Genomic DNA, 23,062 nt, shown 5'->3' with positions numbered 1-23,062 from the left:
TGGGTATGGTGGCACATGCCTGTAATCCCAGCTACTCAGAAGGCTGAGGCTCAAGAATTGCGGAGAGTCTTGAGAATCAAGAAACCCAGGAGGCGGAGGTTGCAGTGAGCCGATATTGCGCCACTGCACTGCAGCCTGGTGACAGAGTGAGACTCCATTTAACAAAAAAAATATATATATAGCTTTTCTAACAAAAAATAATAGAGATGTGAAGTGGGCTTTAAAAAGTCGAGTCCAGGATATCTGCTGGTAGAGTTTTAATTTTCCACAATACAGGTATGTGTTGCTTAATGTCAGGGATATATTCTGAGAAATGCATCATTAGGTAATTTCATCCTTGTATCAACATCGTAGAATGTACTTACACAAACTTAGAGTGCGTAGCCTACTGCACATGGAGGCTCTGGTCTGTTGTTCCTAGGCTACAAACCTGTCCAGCATGTTACTGTACTGAATACTTTAAGCAATTGTGATACAATGGTAAGTTTTTGTGATTCTGAACGTAGAAAAAACACAGCATAAATATGGTATTCTAATTTTTGGGGACCCCACTTGTACATGTGGTCCATTTTTTATGGAAATGTTATGTTACTGTATTTATTTATCAGTAAGTTTCATGACCCTGCAACAATGTTAAATTCTTATCTACTGTTTTGCTTAAAGTTGTAGTATTCTGACCTGTTGCAGGGATTCTTTCACTTCCTGTAACAGTTTGCACTTCAGGGTTCTTTAACAAGCAGAATACTGATTTAAGAGCCTAACTGGAGGAAATTCTTGTTTCTTTTTTCTTTTTCTTTTTTTGGAGACAGAGTCTCATTCTGTCACCCAGGGTGGAGTGTAGTGGTGCCATCACAGCTCACTGCAGCCTTGACTTCATGGGCTCAAGCAATCCTCCTGCCTTAGCCTCCCGAATGCTGGGGATATAGGTTTATGTCACCATGTCCAGCTAATTCATGTGCTTTTTGTAGAGATGGGTTCTCACTATGTTGCCCAGGCTGGTCTCGAACTCCTTGGCCAAAGCAGTCCTCCTTTTATGTTTCTCCCTTCAACTCCTCTGAGGTCCAATAAGGGAAATTTCAAGATTTTGTAAAATTAATTATTTACTTTTGGCCTCAGTTACTTTTTCTGTGAACCACAGATGTTCTCCACATAATTTCTAAAGTTCATCCCAGTTCTCTGATTTTATGATTCTGAATAATTCCGGAAATCCTTGGATGCAAATATTAGCTTGTATACAGACCTGTGAAGATAGAGGCCTTGCTTCTGCCAGGTATCTTCTATAGGTATCTTATTTACCAGATACTTTGTCAGATTTATTGGAGACCTGAAATACAATGCTTTTTCTTCATTCAGACTTAATAGATTCAAATATTATGGTTAATTCTGCCATAGACCATTTATTCAAATATTTTTAAATCTCATTTTTTGTATGATTATGTAAAACTTAAAAATAATTAGTATAATTTGAATTTATTAACACAATTATGTAAGACACCTATTGTGAGTTTTTGTACCACATATTTGTAGCCTAATAATAAATATTTATTGAGTTCTTTATGTTTTTCAAAGGACTTTTATATCCACTTATTTTACTTAATCTTCAGAACTGCCTAGTAAGTATATTTTGTAGATGTAAAAATTGAGGCTTAGAGTGGTAAAGATACTTATCCAATGTTAGGATTAGAAAGATTTAGATCTTATGATTTCTTCTCTATTCCCTTTTCACTTCCCAAGTTATCTTTCTTTTGGAGTTCTTCCCTAGGAAAGTAATGTTACCAAATAAAGAGCCTGGTAGATTCTGGGGCATGGTGGTGTCTTATATAGAGGGTGTACTGTAGACAGTGGAAGGGAAGGTGTGATAAAGCATGGAGCTAATGTAAATGATTATTATCCTGTTTCATTGTCCTTATTCTCTTTATCTTTGGCTTCATTTTTATCACCACCTTTTATAGCACATTATTGTGGAAAGAGTCTTAGATGAAATTGATACTAGTTTCTTTTCCTAAGTCTTCCCCCCACCTAACCAGAGCTACTTAGTAGCAATTTTATGTGTGTCTTTTAATTGCCCTGATTTGTACTTTCCTCATTTATGGAATGGGAATAACCTATTCTGGTTACCTTATAGAGTTATTGTGAAGTCAGGTAGGATAAGATGGGAAAGGACTTTGAAAAACTTGAAGTACTTTACTAGCAGGGATTATTATTGTTTTTACGTGACAGCCTCTGTGGCTTGGTCTGTTGATAGGCTGCTTTGAAATAAATGCATTCATTTAAACGTGTAAAACTATATTGTAAAATATAGATTTTCACCATTTGGTACTATAGCTCTCTTGCTTTCAATTAGTAAAGTTGGCCAGGCACGGTGACTCAGGCCTGTAATCCCAGCACTTTGGGAGGCCGGATCACTGAGGTCAGGAGTTTGAGACCAGCCTGGCCTGGTGGTGAAACCCCGTCTCTACTAAAAATACAAAAATTAGCCGGGTGCGGTGGCACGTGCCTGTGGTCCCAGCTACTTGGGAGGCTGAGGCAGGAGAATGGCTTGAACCCGGGAGGTGAAGGTTGCAGTGAGACAAGATTGCGGTACTGCACTCCAGCCTGGGTGACAGAGCGAGAGTCTGTCTCAAAAATAAATAAGTAAGTAAAGTTTTGGCCAGGTGTGGTGGCTCACTCCTGTAATCCCAACACTTTGGGAGGCTGGATCACTTGAGGTCAAGAGTTTGAGACCACCCTGGCCAACATGGCGAAACCCCATCTCTACTGAAAATCCAAAAATTAGCCAGGCATGGTGGTGTGCGTCTGTAATCCCAGCTACTCTGGAGGAGGCTGAGGCAAGAGAAGTGCTTGAACCTGGGAGGCAGAGGTTGCAGTGAGCTGAGATCGCACCACTGCGCTCCAGCCTGGGCGACAGAGTGAGACTCTGTCTCCATAAATAAATAAGTAAAGTTTGTACCATCTTTTCTGTTTAGGAGAAGCAAAGTAAATGATACTATATGTGCTATTTAATTGTACCAGTTGCAGTGTACATAGTGTTTCTCACTAATGCCAAGTGGCAGGCCAAGTGAGCTGGACTGGAATTACACTGTTAGCCGCCAGCAACTATATGATAGCCTGCATTTAAGATGAGTTCTGTGCACAATGGGGAAGGCTGACATTCAGGTCCTTGGGAGCTGTTTAAAGGATTTAATAACAGAAAACATTTATTTGTATTTTTGTATTAGTATTTGCACCAGGCATATTTATTAGGACGTTAGGCACCTTGTTTCAGACATTGCAAAAGAAAAGGATACAGGAGTGCTTTTAAAAAATTTAAAGGCTGTTACAAAACTTCTCTGGAGGAGAGTTTGCTTGGTTCATGGGACTTTTAGAAGAATACCACATCAAGTTAATGTGGTTTGCTATAATTAGACTTAATGAATATCTAGAAAAATTTACATAAATTTAAAATGACATGAAGAATGCTGATTGACAATCCTCTTTTCTTTTTCTGCATTTCTTTTTTCTTGAAAGTACGTATTTTTTCACTTGGCAGTAATAATATCTGTATTTTATGTGTAGGTTTTACATAGGTTCATTTTAGTTTAATTGAACTGTGTGTTGGCATAAAGCTAATGCTTGGGGCTACAGACTTGTTTGAGAAAGACAGACACAATTGTAGATATATTCAATGTAATATAGTTAGCAATAAGACAGATATGTGCTTTGGGAGTACAGAAGGCGGCAGATATTTGGTTCACCCTAGGGATTCAGGTAATGATTTCTGAAAGAGAGGATTCCTAAACTAAGTCTAATTAAATCTTATAAAAATGGAAGCAGGTTAAGTTTTCAGAAACAATGAAGTAATTTTTTTTATTTCAGTGTTTTGCGGGTTCTGAAGTAGTACTTAAAAGGTTAATATTAATACTTGTAATTTGGGATTTACAACTTTTATTATGTTTTATGTTTTCTTAATCTTACTGAGACAATTTGCATACAATAAAATCCATCTACTTTAAGTGTACAGAGTTTGATACATTTTAGTAATTATATGTAGTTGAGTAAACACTACTACACTCAATATATAGAACATTTCCATCATCCTAAAAAGGTTTCTTGTGCCCTTTGATGCTTCAGCCTCAAATAACTGCTGATTTACTTTTTGTGATTATAGTTGTGTTTCCTAGAATTTCATATAAATGGAATCATACAGTAGATACACTTATGTTTGACATTTTCTACTTAATAGTGTAATTTGCTTTTTTAGTGTAATGTTTTTGAGATTCATCCATGTTGTGTATATTAATATTTAGTTTTCTTTTTTATTGCTAAACAGTTTTTCTTAATAAGAGTATGTCTTAGTCCACTTTGTGCTGCTATAACAGAATACCTGAGACTGGATAATTTATAAAGAACAGAAATTTATTGGCTTATAGTTCTGGAGGCTGGGAAGTCCAAAATCAAGGCACCAGCATCTGGTGAGGAAGCTCTTGATGCATTATCACATGGCAGAAAGGTAGAAGGGCAAAAAGAGAGAGAAGGGGGCTGAACTCACCCTTTTATAATGGCATTAATCTCACCCCTATGAGGGCAGAGCCCTCATGGCCTAATCATCTCTTAAAAGTCTCAGCTTGTAATACTGTTATAATGGCAATTAAACTTCAACATGAGTTTTAGAGGAGACATTCAAACCATGGCAGAGTACACCTGCAATTTGTTTATTCATTCATCAGTTGATGGATGTTTCGTTTCATTGCTTTCAGTTTTTGGCTATTATAAATAATGCTGCTGTACACATTTTGTACACATTTGTGTATGGGTCCTTCTGTGGACATATGTTTTTATTTCTCTTGGATAAGTACTTAGGAGTGTAATTGCAGGGTTCTTTGACAAATGTGTGTTAAATTTAAAAGAAACTGCCAAAAATTTCCCCAGAGTCTATCTATATTATTTAGCATTCCTCCCAACAGTGTATGAGCATTTTAGTTGTACCAAATCCTTATCAGCACTTGGAATTGTTAATTTTCTTAACTTTAGTCATTCTAGTGGGTGTTCAGTGGTATCTCATTTTAATTTGCATTTCCCTGATGAGTAGTGATGTTAAGCATCTTTTCATTGTTACCAATTATTTGGATAAGTTTTTAATGAAGTGCCAATTCAAATCATTTGTTCATATTTAAAAATATGGTCTTCAGCCTGATGGCCTTCAAACTTCAATTGTAGCATTGGATTTTATCTGGGTCTGCAGCTTCTGGCCTACCCTGCAGGTTTTGGACTTGCTAGCCTTCATAATCGTGTGAGCCAATTCCTTGAAAGCAAATCTGTTTTTATACATAGACACAATATATTCTGTTTTTCTGGAGAACCCTGCTAATACATTGGCCTTTGGTGACTGGCTTCTTCTACTTAGTATAGTGCTTTTGAGGTTCATCTATGTTGGAATAGGTATCAGTGTTTTTATTTTTGTTTTGCTTTGTTGTGTTGTGTTTTTTTGTTGTGGGGGGGAGTGCAGTGGCTCACACCTATAATCCCAGCACTTTGGGAGGCCAAAGTGGGAGGATCGTTTGAAGTCAGGAGTTCCAGACTACCCTGGGCAACATAGTAAGATCCTGTCTCTACAAAAAATACAAAAATTAGCTGGGCATGGTATGTGCATCTGTAGCCCCAGCTACTCGGGAGGCTGAGGTGGGAGGATCTTGAGCCCAGGAGATGGAGACTGCAGTGAGCCATGATCATACCACTGCACTCCAGCCTAGGTGACAGAGTGAGACCCTGTGTCTAAAACAACAACAACAACAACAATAACAACAAGAGTACAGCCTTTACCTCCCTCAGTAGTTCCCACCTCAGTACAGAGTTATCACTCCTTTCTCTGAACTTAGATTTACAATGTTTTAGTGATGTAGCCTAACCTTAACATTCTACAGATGAATAAACAAATCTAGCACTTATCTGATTTGCCCAAAGTTGCTCTTATGCAATCTATTTTCTGTGCAACTGAGATGGCATTTATCTGCTATTTTATGTGGCCTTTTTATGAATAAATGTCATGTTTCTCCTTCAGGTCGGAACTAAACCTCAGGGTTCTTTGAAACCCCAATTATCTCAGATGTTTGCTGGGAACAGTGATAATGATAATGAGCATCATATTGAGGTAGAGGAAGAGGACTGGTTAGTGGGTACTGGTTTAGAGGTACTTTTTAAAGGAAGCATAAGCACATTTTGGGCATGCAAAATATTAAGCTCAGAGCTTAGACACTTGGTAAAAAACAAGGGTCTGTGTGAGGAGAGCTCTGAGAAAAGGGTTGTCAGACAGAAGCCAAATTTCTCAAGAAGGACCTCTAAACAGCATTAAGGAAAAAAAAAAAATCCCACGTAGAAGCATCTAAAAAAAGGAATGCCCAGTATTTGGGAAAGAGAAACGAATGATAATAGCACCAGATTTAGAGTCAGCTACCCAATAGATTCGAATTTCAACATTACCACATCCAAGCTGCGTTTCTGTGCCTCAGTTTTCTCATTTCTGCCTACCTAAGGACTGTCATAGGAAGATTAAATAAAATGTATGTAGGCCGATCACGGTGGCTCACACCTGTAATCCCGCCACTTTGGGAGGCTAAGGTGGGCGGATCACCTGAGGTCGAGAGTTCCAGACCAGTCTGACCAACATGGAGAAACCCCATCTCTACTAAAAACACAAAATTAGCCAGGCGTGGTGGCGCATGCCTGTAATCCCAGCTACTTGGGAGGCTGAGGCGGGAGAATCGCTTGAACCCAGGAAGTGGAGGTTGCGGTGAACCGAGATTGCACCATTGCACTCCAGCCTGGGCAACAAGAGTGAAACTCCATCTCAAAACAACAACAACAACAACAACAACAACAACAACATGTAAAGCGCTTAGGTCAGTGCCTTCCTTTTAAGGCACTCTGTTAATTGTTGTTATTAATAGGAGAAGGGTTTTCTTGAGAAGGGAGGAAGGGACGCGAAGAGGAATGGTCCTTGGTACATTTTGGTGACAAGGAGGTGGGATTCTGAAACAGAGGGTGTGTTCACAAAGAGAGCTGGAGTGAGAAGAGTGGTGGGGGCAGCATATGTTTCCAGTGAGGATTAGCGGGGTGTCACAGCCACTGTAGGAAGCGGAAGGGCTGAGAAGTGTCAAGCCAACAACACGCCTTCCGGGGTGCATCAGGGAAGGCAGCGGTTGAAGATTAGCACTTAAATGCTGTGAGTGCTTCTATGACAAACGGCACATCTTCTGGGGAAACTTAGAGCTCGGGAAAGGCCTCATTAGTGGGGGATAGGGACGGGCAGAGGCAAGTGCCGAAAGTCCCCTCGGAGTGACCGAGAGGCCAGTGAAGGAAGGTGAGGTGGGAAGAAAATGGTGGTGCCGCCTCTCCCGGCTTCCCTTCGCACTCTTTCTAGCCACAGCCCCGTTGGAGCAGTCACTCTCTGGAAACCACAGGGAAACAGCCTTTTTGGTCCGACTTGACAGCCCCAACCGTACCGAGGGTGCAGAAGAACCAGGGTGGTGAGCGCCGCTAAGCCTAACGCCTGACTGCTCAGGGGTGCCTGGGCGGTATCAGTGTTTTACTGCATTTGTGACTGGATAATACTCGGTTGTATGTATATACCACATTTTATTTATCCATTCATCAGTTGATGGACATTTGGTTTTGTTTTTTTCCCACTTCTTGACTGTTATGAGTAATGCTGTTATGAACATTTGTGTGCAAATTTTTGTTTAGCATTTGTTTTCTCTCGAGTATATACCTTGGGGTGGAATTGTGTCATGTAGTAATTCAGTGTTTAACTTTTTGAGGAACTGCCAAGCTGTTTTCTGTAGCAGGTACATAATTTTATGTTCTCACCAGCAATGCATGAGGGTTCTAATTTCTTCACATCCTTGCCAATGCTTATTATTTTCTGTTTTTGTTTTGTTTTGTGTTGTTTTACAGCCATCCTAGTGGGTAGGAAGTAGTACCTCATTGTGTGTTTATTTTTGGAAGCAGGGTCTTGCTCCATTGCCGAGGCTGGAGTGCAGTGGCACAGTCATAGCTTACTGCAACCTGGAACGCCTGGGCTCGGTGATTCTTCTACCTCAGCCTCCTGAGTAGCTGGGACAATAGGCATGTACCACTACCTCCGGCTAATTAATTTTTTTATTTTGTAGAGATGGTGTCTTACTATGTGGGCCAGGCTGGCTTTGAACTCCTGAGCTCAGGTGATCCTCCTGCTTCAGTCTCCCAAAGTGTTGAGATTATAGGGATGAGCCACTGGCACCTGGATTTAAATTTTGATGAAGTCCATTTTACCTGTTTTTTCTTCGTTGTTTGTGCTTTTGGTTTCCCATCTAGGAATGCATTGCAAAATCCAAGGTCATGAAGAATTGCCCCTGTGTTTTCCTTTAAGAGTTTTATAGTTTTAGCTGTTACATTTAGGTCTTTGAGCCATTTTAAATTTTATATTTGAAATGAGATAGGGATCCACTTTCATTTTTTGTATGTAGAAATCTTGTCTTGGCACCATTTGTTGAAGAGACTATTCTTTCTCAATTTAGTGCTCTTGGCACCCTTGTTGAAAATCAGCTGATCATAGATGTTTGTTTTTTTTTTCTGGACTATCAATTCTATTCCAACTAACCATACTGTAAACAAACTAGACCCAACAGGTGTATATAGAACACTCCACCCAATGAAGTAGAGTGTATATTTTTCTCAAGTACACATAAAACATTTTCCAGGATAGATCATATGTTAGATTATAAGCAATTATCAGTTAATTTTAAAAGATCAAAATCATATAAAGTATTTTCTTTACCCATAGAGGAATGAAGCTAGAAATCAATTAATAGAAAGGGACAGAAAATATGCAAATATGTAGAAATTAAACATATTCTTAAACAACGAGTAGATCAAAGAAGTCACTAGGGAGATTAGAAAATACTTTGAGACAAATGAGAACAAAAATATACAATACCAAAACTTATGCTGTGAAACTAGTATTCAGGGAAAACTTAACAGTTGTAAATGCCTGTGTTAAAAAAGAAGAAAGATTTCAAGTTAACAACCTAGCTTTATACCCTAAGAATTAGGAAAAGAGCATGCTAAACCCAAAAGGAAAAATAATAAAGGTTAGATCAGAGAAAAATGATATAGAATAGAAAAATGATGAAGAGAATCAATGAAACTAAAGTTGGTACTTTGAAAAGATAACTTATTGGCAAACCTTAGATTAGAAGAAGAGCTGGGCACCATGGGCTATGCAAGTCTAGTCCTAGCCAGTTGGAGGCCGAGGCAGGAGGATCGCTTGAGCCCAGGAGTTTGAGCCCAACTGGGATAACATAGCAAGACTCTGTCTCTAAAATAGATAGACAGATAGAGAGAGTAAATATGTACAAACAGAAAATACAGTGGGGATACTACTACCTTACAGAAACTAAAAGGATTATGATAACATGAATAATAATTCTTCAAAAATTAGATAATTCAGGTGAAATAGATAAATCTTAGAAACACACAAATTACTAAAACTGATTACAGAAAAAAATAGAAATTCTCAATAACAAGTGAAGGGATTGAATCAGTAATTAGAAAAAAAAAAAAAAGAACACCTCACAAGAAATAATAGGACTAGACGGTTCCACTAGTGAATTCTACCAAACAGTTAATGATGAATTAACACCAATCCTACTAAAACTATTCCAAAAAAACAGAAGAAAAGGGAATGTTTCTAACATATTCTGAGGCCGTCTTTACCCTTATACAAAAATCAAACAGATACCAGAAGAAAACTACAGACTACTATTTCTTGTGAAGAGAGATGCAAAATAAAATAAAATAAAATAAAATAAACCAACCAAACAAACCTAGGAAACTGAATCCAACAACAAATCATTAAAAGGATTATCCACCACGACCAAGTGGGATTACACGCCTGCAATCCCAGGGAGCCACTTGGGAGGTTGAGGCAGGTGGATGGCTTGAGCTCAGAAGTTTAAGACCAGCCTGGGCAGCATGGTGAAACCCCATCTCTACGAAAAAATACAAAAATCAGCCAGGCCTGGTGGTGCATACCTGTAGTTCTAGCTATTTGGGAGGCTGAGGTGGGAGGATTGCTTGAGCCTGGGAGGTCGAGGCTGCAGTGAGCTGAGATTGTGCCACTATACTCCAGCTTGGATGACCAGAGTGAGACCCTGTCTCAAAAAACAAACAAACAAAAAAAATCCATCAATGAAATACATCACATTAGTAAGAGGAAGGACAGAACCACATGATTATCTCAGTAGAGGCAGAAAAAGCATTTGACATAATTTAACACTCTTTCATGATAAAAAGACTCAGAAAACTAGGAATGGGAGGAAATTTCCTTTTTTTTTTTTTTGTTTTGAGACAAGGTCTCATGCTGTCCCCCAAGCCAGAGTGTAGTGACACGGTCTAGGCTGGGGAAACATGGAAACGTCCTTAACATGTTAAAGGGCACATATGACAAGCTCACAGTAACATCGTACTCAGTGGTGAAAGACTGAACACTTTCCCTATAAGTTTAGGAAGAACACAAGGATGCACCTTTTTACCATTGCTATTCTCTTGTGGTTTGACATTCTATAATTCTATCTGGAAGTGGTATTTGCTTTCTTTCATCCTGTCCTGTCCTTTCCTTTCCTTTCCTTTCCTTTCCTTTCCTTTCCTTTCCTTTCCTTTGCTCTGTCACCCAGGCTGGAGTGCAGCAGCGCAATCTCGGCTCACTGCAACCTCTGCCTCCTGTGTTCAGGTGATTCTCCTGCCTCAGCCTTACTGGTAGCTGGAAATACAGGCGCCCGCCACCACATCTGGCTAATTTTTTTTTTTTTTTTTTTTTGTAGAGGCAGGGTTTCAACATGTTGGCCAGGCTGGTCTCGAACTCCTGACCTCAAGTGATCCACCTGCCTTGGCCTCCCTAAGTGCTGGGATTACAGACGTGAGCCACTGTTCCCTGCCAGCTTTCTTTTTTAAATACAAGAAGTTTAAAAATTCATTTTAAATATTTGGTTACATATTATCTCTTTCATGACAGCATTTTGCTCATGGGTGTCCTTCTGCTACCATGTTTTTCCTGTTCTGTTTCTTCTCTTAAAAATTTTACATCTGTTTAGATACCTCGTTCCTACTTCCTTTATGGTGGTTTATTTTTGAATGAGAAGGTTTTTTTGTTTTGTTTTGTTTTTTGTTTTTTTCTATAGCACTTTAGGATATTAGATGTTGGTAGCTCAGGGTTGTGTCTTTCAAATTTACAGCAATTTTGTTTGTGAGCAGGTTTTGTGCATAATTTTTTTTTTTTTTAATCCTCAGCCAGTCAGTGAAGATTGCTGCTGCAGGGCTGTTCATAGTGTAGGCTCTCTCACTATCTTTTTGCCACACCAGCAACTCAGTTTCTGCCAGCGTGGCTTGTTTGTGTGATTCCTTATTTAGTTCTGTCTCCTCTACTTCTTCAAACTGTGAACAGGAAAGCTTCCTCTGCCAGCCCATGTTCCCTGCTTTTGTTGTTGCAAATGCAGAATTTAAGTTTAATACCTCAGGAAGTATGCTTGTACAAAGGTACTCCCGCTTTGAGTTTTGGAGCCTTGTGCCTTACCTTTCTCCTCTTATTCCAAGTTGTCTCTCCTTATGGCATATCATTCCCTTATATGTCCATACATATGTTTCCTAGTTTTATTGGAGATCATATTTCCAGTTATGTTTCTTACTCTCTTTGTTTCTTTTGGGTGATTTCTGACTGGAGGAGAGGGGAGAGTCTGACTTTGTTATTTAAGATGAGAAGTAGTTAAGATGTATTTTTTGTTAGTGTTTTGCACATTCATTTACTGAAAATGTTAAAACTGAATTAGATTTCATATTTATAAGCTGTGGAATGTGATATTGTCACTTATTTAGCAAATACTTTAATACATTTGCTGTGTGCCAAGTTTATCCCAAGTCCTTTATAAATATGTACTTAATTAATCCTCATAATACCTATGAGGTAGGTTTTCTTTTTATTCTTATTTTATTGATAGGAAACTGAAGCACAGTCAGGAAAGTTAACTCGCTCAAGGTCACCTAATTAATAAGAAATAAGAACACTTCTAATTTTCATTCTATGACTATAGCATTTGTGGGCCTTGGCATCATCTGTTTATACTGTATTCAAATGAATCCCTTGAGAGCAGAGTCTGTGTTTCATTCATCTTTATATTCTCATTGCATATTTAGTAGAATTCCTGAAATCCAGAAGATATTCAATGGATGTTAGAGAATTAATATTTTTTATTAGGAGCCAAATAATTTGCTTTCTGCCAGACTTACAACATAGCTTCAGTTGTTCGTTCCGCTTGCCTCATTAAAAAATTTTTTTGTTTGTATTCTCAGGTCATCATTTTAGTGCTATTGCAGTATTTACTGTAATAATACCTTTACAAACAGCCACTGTATTCCAGAACAAAATTATTTCTTTATGAAACAATTATCAATTTGCTGATAATAAAAGCACTAGTTCCCTTACACAAGTTTGCTGCCCATGCTATAAATATTTTTATATACTAATATGAGGTATATTTAAGCAGTGTCATTTATAAAATAACAGGGGTCAAGTATCGTAGCAAAAATGAAGTGGTCATCTTGTTCATTTGTTTTTGTTACTGAGCTTTACTCCATTTAAGAATAAATATGTTACTGTTTATCCATGATCCCATTGATGGACAACTGGACTGTTTTTGGCTATTTATGACTAAAGATGGTATAAATATTTTTGTAAAAGTGTTTTTGTGGACACGTTTTCATTTCTCTTGGTATATAACTAGTATTGGAATTGTTATATCAAAATAAATTTAAGTTTAATTATGTAAGACCAGACTTTTCCCCAAGTGGTTGTACCATTTTACATTCCCATCAATGGCATGTTAGAGTTCCATTGCCCTTTATCCTCATTGCTATAGTTCAGTCTAATTTTTACCATTCTGGTAGATTTGTTTATCTTTATTCTTTTTTTTTGGTGCAGGGAGACAAGAGTCTTGCTCTGTAGCCCAGGCTGGAGTGCATTGGCATGGTCTTGGCTCATTGTAACCTCTGCCTCCCGGGTTCAAGTGATTCTCTTGCCTCAGCCTCCCGGGTAGCTGGGATTACAGATGTGCGCCACCACACCTGGCTAAGTTTTGTATTTTTAGTAGAGACGGGGTTTCGCCATGTTGGCCAGGCTGGGCTTGAACTCCTGACCTCAAGTTGTCCGCCTGACTCGGCCTTCCAAAGTGTTGGGATTACAGGCATGAGCCACCACACCCAGTCCTATCTTTATTCTTAACATTCATCAGCTGGATGTGGTGGCTCACGCCTGTAATCCCAACACTTTGGGAGGCCGAGGTGGGCAGATCACCTGAGGTCGGGAGTTCGAGATCAGCCTGACCAACATGGAAGAACCCTGTCTCTACTAAAAATACAAAAAAAATTAGCTGGGTGTGGTGGTGCATGCCTGTAATCCCAGCTACTTGGGAGGCTGAGGCAGGAGAATCGCTTGAACCCGGGAGGTGGAGGTTGTGGTGAGCCAAGACCGCGTCATTGCACTCCAGCCTGGGCAACAAGAGTGAAACTCGGTCTCAAAAAAAAAACAAATCATCAATACCCCATCCTCACTACCACCATTGGTAATTTGAACATTCTTAGGGATTTTGCTTATCTTGGTGATGAATTTAAATGGGTGCATTACAGCTCTTCTAAGACAGCTCTCAATTCTGACACCAGCTGTAAGGTCGAGAATCCCTAATACCTCCTTCACTTTGACACCAACTTCAAGGTTGGAGGTCTCCAAGACCACCTTTACTTCTGACACGACTTGCAATTTTGTGGGTCCCAAGACCACCTTAGATTCAATAATTTGCCAGGACTCTCAGAGCTCACTGAAAGTTTACTCAGTAAGGTTATGATTTATTATAGCAAAAGAGTAGAGTTTAAAATCAGCCAAGGGAAGAGGTGTACAGGGCAGGGTCTAAGAGAGTTCCAGTCAGAGCTTCCCATTGTCCTCTGTGGAACTGTACAGTGTTCACTTCTTCTGCAATGATGTGTGACAGTATGCACAGAGTCTTGCCAATTAGGAAAGCCTACCTGAGTCTTGGTATGCAGTTTTTATTGCGGTTCAGTCACTTAGACATGATTACTACTCATGCGGCTGGCCTTAGCCTCCAGCCTCTCCAGAGGTTGAGATGATACTGAGTGACCCAAGGCTCATCATCCCACCCACCCCCGATGAAATCACATTGTTAGCATAGACTATTTGGTGTGGCACAAGGTCCCCAGGTAGACAAAAACACTTGTGTCAGGCAAGATATTCCAAGGGCTTAGAGATTACCTCCCAGAAGCCAAAGACAAAGGTAAGACCTGTCTTTGGGTAGGGTTAATCCTTTACTGTATACTCTGATGCCCTCCTTGATTTGATATACACAAAATGCTTATTTTAACTGATATAATGTGACCAAAGTCAAGAAACTTGATTGGTCCATGTGGATGTAGATTGTGATCTTGGTTCTGCGTGTCTCAGGAGCTAACCTACTGAGCTATTAATCAAATTTATGAAGAGTCTGAAAACTGATTATGTAGTTTTTGTCTATTGTTTCAGTCATTCATTCAGCAAACATTTTTTGAACTTTTTACAATGTTCAGTCACTGTGCCAAACGTATAAATACTAAGATACAGAGTATACTTAAATGCTCTCAAGGAGCTCCATAGTCAATTCATAGACAGTCACAATACTTAAAGCAGATGCTATGTTAGAAGATGCCGGGCCAGGTATGGTGGCTTGTGCCTGTAATCCCAGCACTTTGGGAGGCTGAGGTGGAAGAATCACTGGAAGCCAGGAGTTTGAGATCAGCCTCAGCAACATAGCAAGACCCCATCTCTACAAAAAAAAAAACACAACTTAAAAAATTAGCCGGGTGTGGTGGTGTACACCTATAGTCCCAGCTACTTGGGAGGCTAAGGAGGGAGGATGACTTCATCTCATGAGTTAGAGACTGCTGTGAGCTATGATCGCACCAATGTACTCCAGCCTTAGTGATGGAGCAAGACCCTACCTCTAAAAAAGAAGATGCTGGAGGATCTCAGAGGAGGTATATCTGAATCACAAGAGGAATTCAGGAAGGCTTCTCAAATGAGATCATACTTTCAGCTAGGTTTTGTTTTTTTTTGAGAGTGAGTCTCATTCTGTCGCCCAGGCTGGAGTGCAGTGGCACAATTTCAGCTCACTGCAACCTCTGTCTCCCCAGTACAAACAATTCTCCTGCCTCAGCCTCCTGAGTAGCTGGGATTACAGGTGCACGCTACCAGCTAATTTTTTGTATTTTTAGTAGAGATGGGGTTTCACCATGTTGGCCAGGCTAGTCACGAACTTCTGACCTCAAGTCATCCACCTGCCTTGGCCTCCCAAAGTACTGGGATTACAGGCATGAGCCACCACGCCCAGCATCAGCTAGGTTTTAAAGAATGAGGAAGAGTTAGGCCAAATAACGGGAGGAAATTCCAAGTGGAAAAGACCACATTTGCTAGAACATGAAAGCATGAGCCTACTGGTCCTTTTAAGAAACTTAGCTGGGGCATAACATGTGAATGTGGTTTGACATTCTGTAATTCTGTCTGGAAGTGATATTTGCTTTCTTTTCTTTTTTCTTTTTTTTGAGATGGAGTCTCACTCTGTGGCCCAGGCTGGAGTGCAGTGGCATGATCTCGGCTCACTGCAACCTCCGCCTCCCGGGTTCAAGTGATTCTCCTGCCTCAGCCTCCCATGTAGCTGGGATTACAGGCACCCACCACCACACCTGGCTAATTTTTTTTGTTGTTTGTATTTTTAGTAGAGATGGGGTTTCACCGTGTTGGCCAGGCTGGTCTCAAACTCCTGACCTCAAGTGATCTGCCCGCCTTGGCCTCCCAAAGTGCTGAGATTACAGGCGTGAGCCACCATGCCTGGTCTAAAACGTGTCTTTACATACAGATTTATACATGAATGTGGATAGCAGCATTATCCATAATACTCAGGATGTGGAAACCCAAATGTCTATCAATAAATGAATGAATAAACAAACTGTGGTATACTCATAGAATGGAACATTATTCAGCCATAAAAACAAATGAAGTATTGATACATACTACAACTTGGATAAACCTTACAAATGTATGCTAAGTGAAAGAAGTCAGACACAAAAGGTCACATATAATTTTTTTCATATGAAATATCCAGAATAGGCAAATTTGTAGAGACAAAATTTAGATTAGTAGTTGACAGGGGAGGAGAAGAAAGGGGAATGAAGCGTGATTACTTAATGGGTCTGGAGTGTTCTGGGGTGATGACAAAGTTTGAAATTAGGGAGAGGTGGTGGTGGTTGTACAACATTTGTGAATGCACTAAATGTCACTGAATTGTTTACTTTAAAACAGTTGATTGTATATTGTGTGAATTTCATCTCAATAAAAACATGCATTATATATATGCACATAGTTTACATTCAAATAGTACAAACAGGAATGTAGTAAAAGGTCTTTCTTCTACTAATACTGCCAGTTTCTTCATGTGGAGCCCTTGTTAGGCTAGTCTCATGTAATATTTTAGAGAGTTCTGTCACAGTGATTTCTAAGGGAACCAGAGTAGGCATTTTTGCACAGGACAGTTTTTGACGTGAGGAAATGCTGTAATTAAGAAGTATTGTAATTACCATAAATATATATGTGTAAACATTTTTATATGAAAAGATAGTTTACATTCTGTACATTTTTTGTTTACTTAACATTAGATCTTCCTATCAAGTTATCCCAACACAATTTACTGATAATTCATCTTTTTTCCCTGAGAATTTTCAGTTACTAAATTTGTAGATATATTTAGGTATATTCCTGATTACTAACTTTTTGTCTACTTATGTTCCATTACCAAGCTATTTTAATTACTGTCACTTTAAAATTAATTTTTAACATCTGGTAAGGGTAGGCTTTTTAAAAAAATATTACTCTTTCTCAGAATTTTTATGGCTATTTTTACATGTTCATTTTTCTGTATGAAAATGCTTATCTAGTTAAATAAAAATACTGTACTTTTGGATTAATGGCAAAGTTTTTCTCAATCTCCCAGGCCTTGGCAACCACTAATTTACTTTTTGTCTCTCTGGACTTGCTTATTCTAGACACTTTGTATAAATGAAATTCTAAAATATATGGCCTTTTGCATCCGTTTTCTTTCACTTAGCGTAATGTTATTGAGGTTCATCCATATTGTAGCATGTATCAGTACTTCATTCTTTCTTATGGCTGAATAACATTCCATTATATAAATATACCACATCTTGTTTATACATTCATCAGTTGATGGACATGTGGGTTGTTTGTACTGTTTGGATATTATGAATAATGCTGCTGTGAACATTCATTTACCAGTTTTTGTGTGGACATGTGTTTTAAGTTTTCATGGATATACACCTAGGAATAGAATTGTTGGATCATATGCTAATGATGTGTTTAACCAGTTTGGGAATTCCCAGATTGTTTTCCACAGAACCTGCACCATTTACTTTTCCACTAACGCTATGAGAATTCTGATTTCTTCACATACTTACCAATACTTGTTATTGTCTGTTTTATTATAGTATCCATTAATATCTTTTAAAAGTTTTATGAGACATTGATTCAGAATTTTAGCAAATGCCTTTTCATCTTACATGGAGATTATCAGGTTTCTTCTGCTGTGCTCTCTTGATATATATATGATACATTATAATGAATAGATTTCCAAATATTTATTATGTGAATTTTGAGTAGTTGTTATCCCAGATTTGTCTTTTGCTTTAAAACAGGAAATTAGTTGGTAGACAAGTAACTTTTTACTAACAACTAAAAATGCCACTGAGAATATTTAAATTAGTTGATACGCACATCAAGGGTACAAAAGCTATTCCTTTTTCTTGTGGACTTCACATGAATGTCCTTATTTTAAAATGAGTTATGTATAAACTTAAAAGGGTAAAAAATACATAATTTAAATATTTCCTTTTATCTTTTGTGAAATATAAAAAAATCCAACCTTCTACAAAATATATAGATAGGCTTTTTAGAGGTTTTTAAATGGTGAAAGTGTGAACTAGTTCATTTTAATTAGACTCTTTTGCTTGGGTATTTGTAGTGGGTAGGGAGATAACATTTGGTAGTGCTGGTCATAATAATTTCTTAGTCCAATTTTAGAAAAACAACATGAATGTAAAAAAAGTGTGTGTACATGTTTATGAATGTGCATTTTTTTTAAAAAGGACTTTTTTTTCAAACATTATATGTTTACTAAAACACCAGAAATTATGGAAAGCAAAAGAAGAAGGTAAAGGAAGCCTATAATACCATGACCCAGAGAAAACTTTCATTACTATTTTAGTACACACACACAAACACACACACACACACGTATGTATACAATCATGCATTGCTTAATGATGGGGATACATTCTAAGAAGTGCATTGTTAGGCAATTTCGTCATTGTGTGAACATCATGGAGTACACTTACACAAACCATAGCCTACTACACACCTAAGCTATATGATATAGCCTATTGCTCCTAGGCTACAAACCTGTACAACATGTTACTGTACTGAATACTGTAGGCAGTTGTAACATGATGGTATTTATATATCAAAACATATCTAAATATAGGAAAGATACAACAAAAATATGGTATGAAAGATTAAAAAATGGGCTGGGCAGTGTGGCTCATGTCTGTAATCCTAGCACTTTGGGAGGGCAAGGCAGAAGGATTGCTTGAGGCCAGGAGTTCAGGACCAGCCTAGGGAACATAGCAAGGAATGGAACAACAACAATAACTAGCCACATGTGGTGGCATGTGCCTGTAGTCCTAGCTACTTAAGAGGCTGAGGTGAGAGGATCACTTGAGCACAGGAATTGAAAGTTGAGAGTAAGCTATGATTGCATCACTGCACTCCAGCCTGGGAGACAGACGGAAAAAGATGAAAAATGGTATTACTGTGTAGGGCACTTGCCATGAATGGAGCTTAGGAGACTGGAAGTTGCTCTGGGTGAGTCAGTGAGTGCCATGTGAATGTAAAGGCCTAGGAAACTAATGTATACTGCTGTAGGCTATTTATTTATTACACTATACACTTAGGCTGCACTAAATTTATTTTAAAAACTTTTTTTTTTTTTTTGAGACAAAGCCTCGCTCTGTTGCCCAGGCTGGAGTGCAGTGGTGTGATCTCGGCCCACTGCAACCTCTGCCTCCCGGGTTCAAGCAATTCTCCTGCCTCAGCCTTCCGAGTAGCTGGGACTACAGGCACGCGCCACCATGCCTGGCTAATTTTTGTATGTTTAGTAGAGATGGGGTTTCACCATGTTGGCAGACTGGTCTCAAACTCCTGACCTCAAGTGATCCACCTGCCTTGGCCTCCCAAAGTGCTGGGATTACAGGGTGAGCCACCACACCTGGCCCAAAAACTTTTCTTTCTTCAGTAATAAATAAATTAACCTTAGCTCACTGTAACTTTTTTACTTTATAAACTTGTAGATTAAAAAAAAAACTTTTTTGACTTTTGAAATAGCATTTAGCTTAAAACACATATTGTACAACTGTATAAAAATATTTTCTTTATATCTTTATAAGCTTTTGACTATTTTTACAAATTTTTATTTTTTTGTACTTTTAAAATTTTTTTGTCAAAAACAAAGACACACATACATTAACCTAGGCCTACACACTGTCAGAATCATCAATATTATTGTCTTCTGCCTTCACCTCTTGTCCCATAGGAGGTCTTCAGGGGCAGTAACATGCATGGAGCTGTCATCTCCTATGATACAATGCCTTTTTCTGGTATACCTCCTGAAGGAACTGCCTGAGGCTGTTTTACAGTTAGCTGTAGGACCTCATATAATTGGAATCATACAATATTTGTGTGTTTTTGATTGACTTATTTCACCTTGCATAATATTCTTAAGGTTCATCCATATTGTAGCATATATCAGATTTGTCTTCCTTTTTAAAGCTGAATAATATTTGATTGTATATACCACATTGTATTTATTCATTTCTGGGACACTTGGATTAATTTCCTGTTTTCATTTAAGTTATCTAATTTGCTGGTGTACAGTTGCTTATAATACTCTTACAATCTTTTTACTTCTATAGAACAGTAGTAGTGTTCACCACTTTCATTTCTGATTTTGGTAATTAGTGTTTTCCCTTTTTTCCTAAGTCCACCTAAGTCCTAGGTAAAGTTTGTCAATTTTGTTGATCTTTCTGAAGAACCAACTTTTGGTTTCATTGATTTTCTGTATTATTTTTCTACTGTCTTTGTTTATCTCTTTTCTAATCTTTATTATTAATATTTCCTTCTTTCTGCTAACTTTGGGTTTAATTTGTTCTTTTTCTAGTTCCTTAAGTTGTAAAGTTAGGCTGTTGATTTGAGATTGATCTTTTGTTTTTTGTTTGTTTGTTTGTTTTGAGATGGAGTCTCACTGTCTTTCCCAGGCTGGAGTGCAGTGGTCCTATCTTGGTTCACTGCTACCCCCACCTCCGGGTTCAAGCAATTCTCCTGCCTCAGCCTCCCGAGTAGCTGGGACCACAGGCATGCACCACCACGCCCAGCTAATTTTTGTATTTTTAGTAGAGACGGAGTTTTGCCATGTTGGCCAGGCCTGTCTTAAACTCCTGGCCTCAAGTGATCCACCTACCTCTATCTCTCAAAAGTGCTGGGATTACAGGCGTGAGCCACTGAGCCCAGCCTCATCTTGTAAAATAATGTAAGTATTTGAAGCTATAAATTTCCCCTGTAGCACTGCTTTCTTTTCATATTTACATTTTGCCCGCACATAGTTTTCTTTAGTTTTACCATTTTGCCCTTTAATTCTTTGAACATCTTTAAAACCATTGTTTTAGTATCTTTGTTTAGTAGATCTGCCATCAATTCTTTTTCAGGTACAATTTGTATTGGCTTGTTTTCCCCTTTGAATGGGCCATACTTCTCTCCTTCTTAGCCTGCCTTGTGATTTTTGTTGAAAACTGGAGATTTGAATGTAATAATGTGGTAACTCTGCTCTCATTTTTTTTTAAACATCAACTTGAACCAGAATACCAGATTTGTGGTAACTCTGCTAATCAGATTCCCCTGCCTGCCCAGGGATTTTTTTTTTTTAATAGTTAAAAAGTTTTTAAATGTTGTAGGTAGTCTGTACTGAGCTGTGCCTGAAGTGTTAAAATCAGGTCTTCTGAAGTCTTTTGTGAACCTGCACCTTCCCGTGGGTTTGTGTGGTGACTTTTCAATTTCTCCCTTAAATGTGTTTGCGTTAGAATGTCTTACTCTTCAAGATCTGGCTCTCAAAAGGGGAAAAAGAGAAAAATTAAGGGAGAAGGAACAGGCATCAGTTCTTTAAATCCTCCGAAAGTCATTTCAGTCAGGAGAGGAACTTGCATCAATGTTGAGGGAAATGGAACAACAGTGGTCATCCCCTCTCTTTCAGTTGACTCCTAGTTCCAAAATGGTTACATGATTCATTCTGCCAGTGCAATTGTTACCTAGCCTGGGAGTCAGATTCCTGGTGTTTACTAAGCTGCCATCTCCCAGAATCCTCTCTCATTGCTTAACCTTGAATGCACTGGAGACTTTTTTTAAATAAACATTTAAAAAAAATCTTACAGTCTTCGTTTTATTGTATTGGCCATTTGAAGCACTCTTGAATAAGCATGAATCTTTAGGTTTAAGGTGAAACTTCTTCCATTTGTTATTTTGAAATTAAGAAATTATTTACTCAAAACAAATATAGTAAGATCTTAAACAGTTATATTTTTATATAAGAAATCAAGTCATTTGGTGAATTTAAATGATTTTTAAGATGAGAATTTTGGTTTCTTGACTTTTTCTTTATTTCAGTGCTTTCCTTTTTTTTTTTTTTCCTCCTCCTTACTCTTATGTCTTTGCACTGGTGCAGTGATTTTAAGAGCACCGATTCCTGGCACATAACGGTAAAGTCTTTAAATTCAGGATATTCAAGGTAAATTGTCAGTAGTACCACATTTTGTTGACTCTACAATGCCTATGTTTGTAAGGTACACTGTTATTTTATATACCATTAAGATGGAGGAAAATACTGCCAATCATCATTAAAAGATGCATTCCAGTATCATAAATGTTAATACAGGTAAAGGATGTACTGGCTAAGCACGTTGGCTCATGCCAGTAATCCCAGTGCTTTGGGAGGCCAAGGCAGGAGGATTGCTTTCAGGCCAGGAGTTCGAGACCAGTCTGGGAAACATATCAAGACTCCATCTCTACAAGAAGTATTTAAAAATTAACCAGATGTGGTGGTGTGCACCTGTAGTCCCAGCTACTTAGGAGGCTGAGGTGGGAAGATCTCTTGAGCCCAGGAATTAAAGGCTGCAGTGGGCTAGGACCTCACCGCCGCACTCAAGCCTAGGCAACAGAACAAGACCCTATCTCTAAAAAAAGAAAAAAGAAAAGAAAAGGGTATACCTTAGAATCTTTGAAATATAATACATGTACGGAAAGTGTGCTCTCATCATACCACAATTTGTAGTGACCTTGTACATTGTTTTGTAATGCTTATAAAAAACTGGAGTGAAGGAAACATTTTGAGCATTTTTCATATTCAGAAGCCAATCAAAATTTGATTTTCACATTGTTTTCATTAGTTCCCTCTTAGATTGGTTAAGTCCAGTAAACATCTTTAGTGCCTAATATATAGTAGCTATTCTTATAACAGTAGCCAACATTTATATAGGTTTTACTGTGTGATAGGCACTATTTTGAGTGCTTTATGTATTTCAAGTAACTAAATTTTATAGTATCCCTATGAGGTGAGTACTGTTATTATCCCCATTTTAGCAAGGAGGAAACTGAGGAAGAGAGAAGTCAAATGACTTGGCCAAGGTCATACAGCTAGTAAGTGGTACAGCTGGGGTTTGAATGTAGATCCTCTGACTGTAGAGACCATGCTGTTAGCAGTATTCCTAAGCACATAAAGATGAATAAAATATTGTCCTTTCCCTCACATATCTTAACCCGGCAGTATTTGAAGGTGTGTTGATAGAT

General features: G+C 38.4%; 1 protein-coding gene across 10 annotated transcripts in view; it reads left to right on the top strand.

Moving 5' to 3' along the window:
* The window catches only part of FCHSD2 (FCH and double SH3 domains 2), a 303,655-nt gene that overhangs the window by 35,124 nt on the left and 245,469 nt on the right, over window positions 1–23,062 (top strand). The gene's annotated exons all lie outside the window — the stretch shown is intronic.

The sequence above is a fragment of the Pan paniscus genome, chromosome 9 (genome assembly GCF_029289425.2).
Source record: "Pan paniscus chromosome 9, NHGRI_mPanPan1-v2.0_pri, whole genome shotgun sequence".
Lineage (NCBI taxonomy): Eukaryota > Metazoa > Chordata > Mammalia > Primates > Hominidae > Pan > Pan paniscus.
Note: the sequence above shows the minus strand (reverse complement) of the source record. Positions and strands in the feature narration are given on the sequence as shown.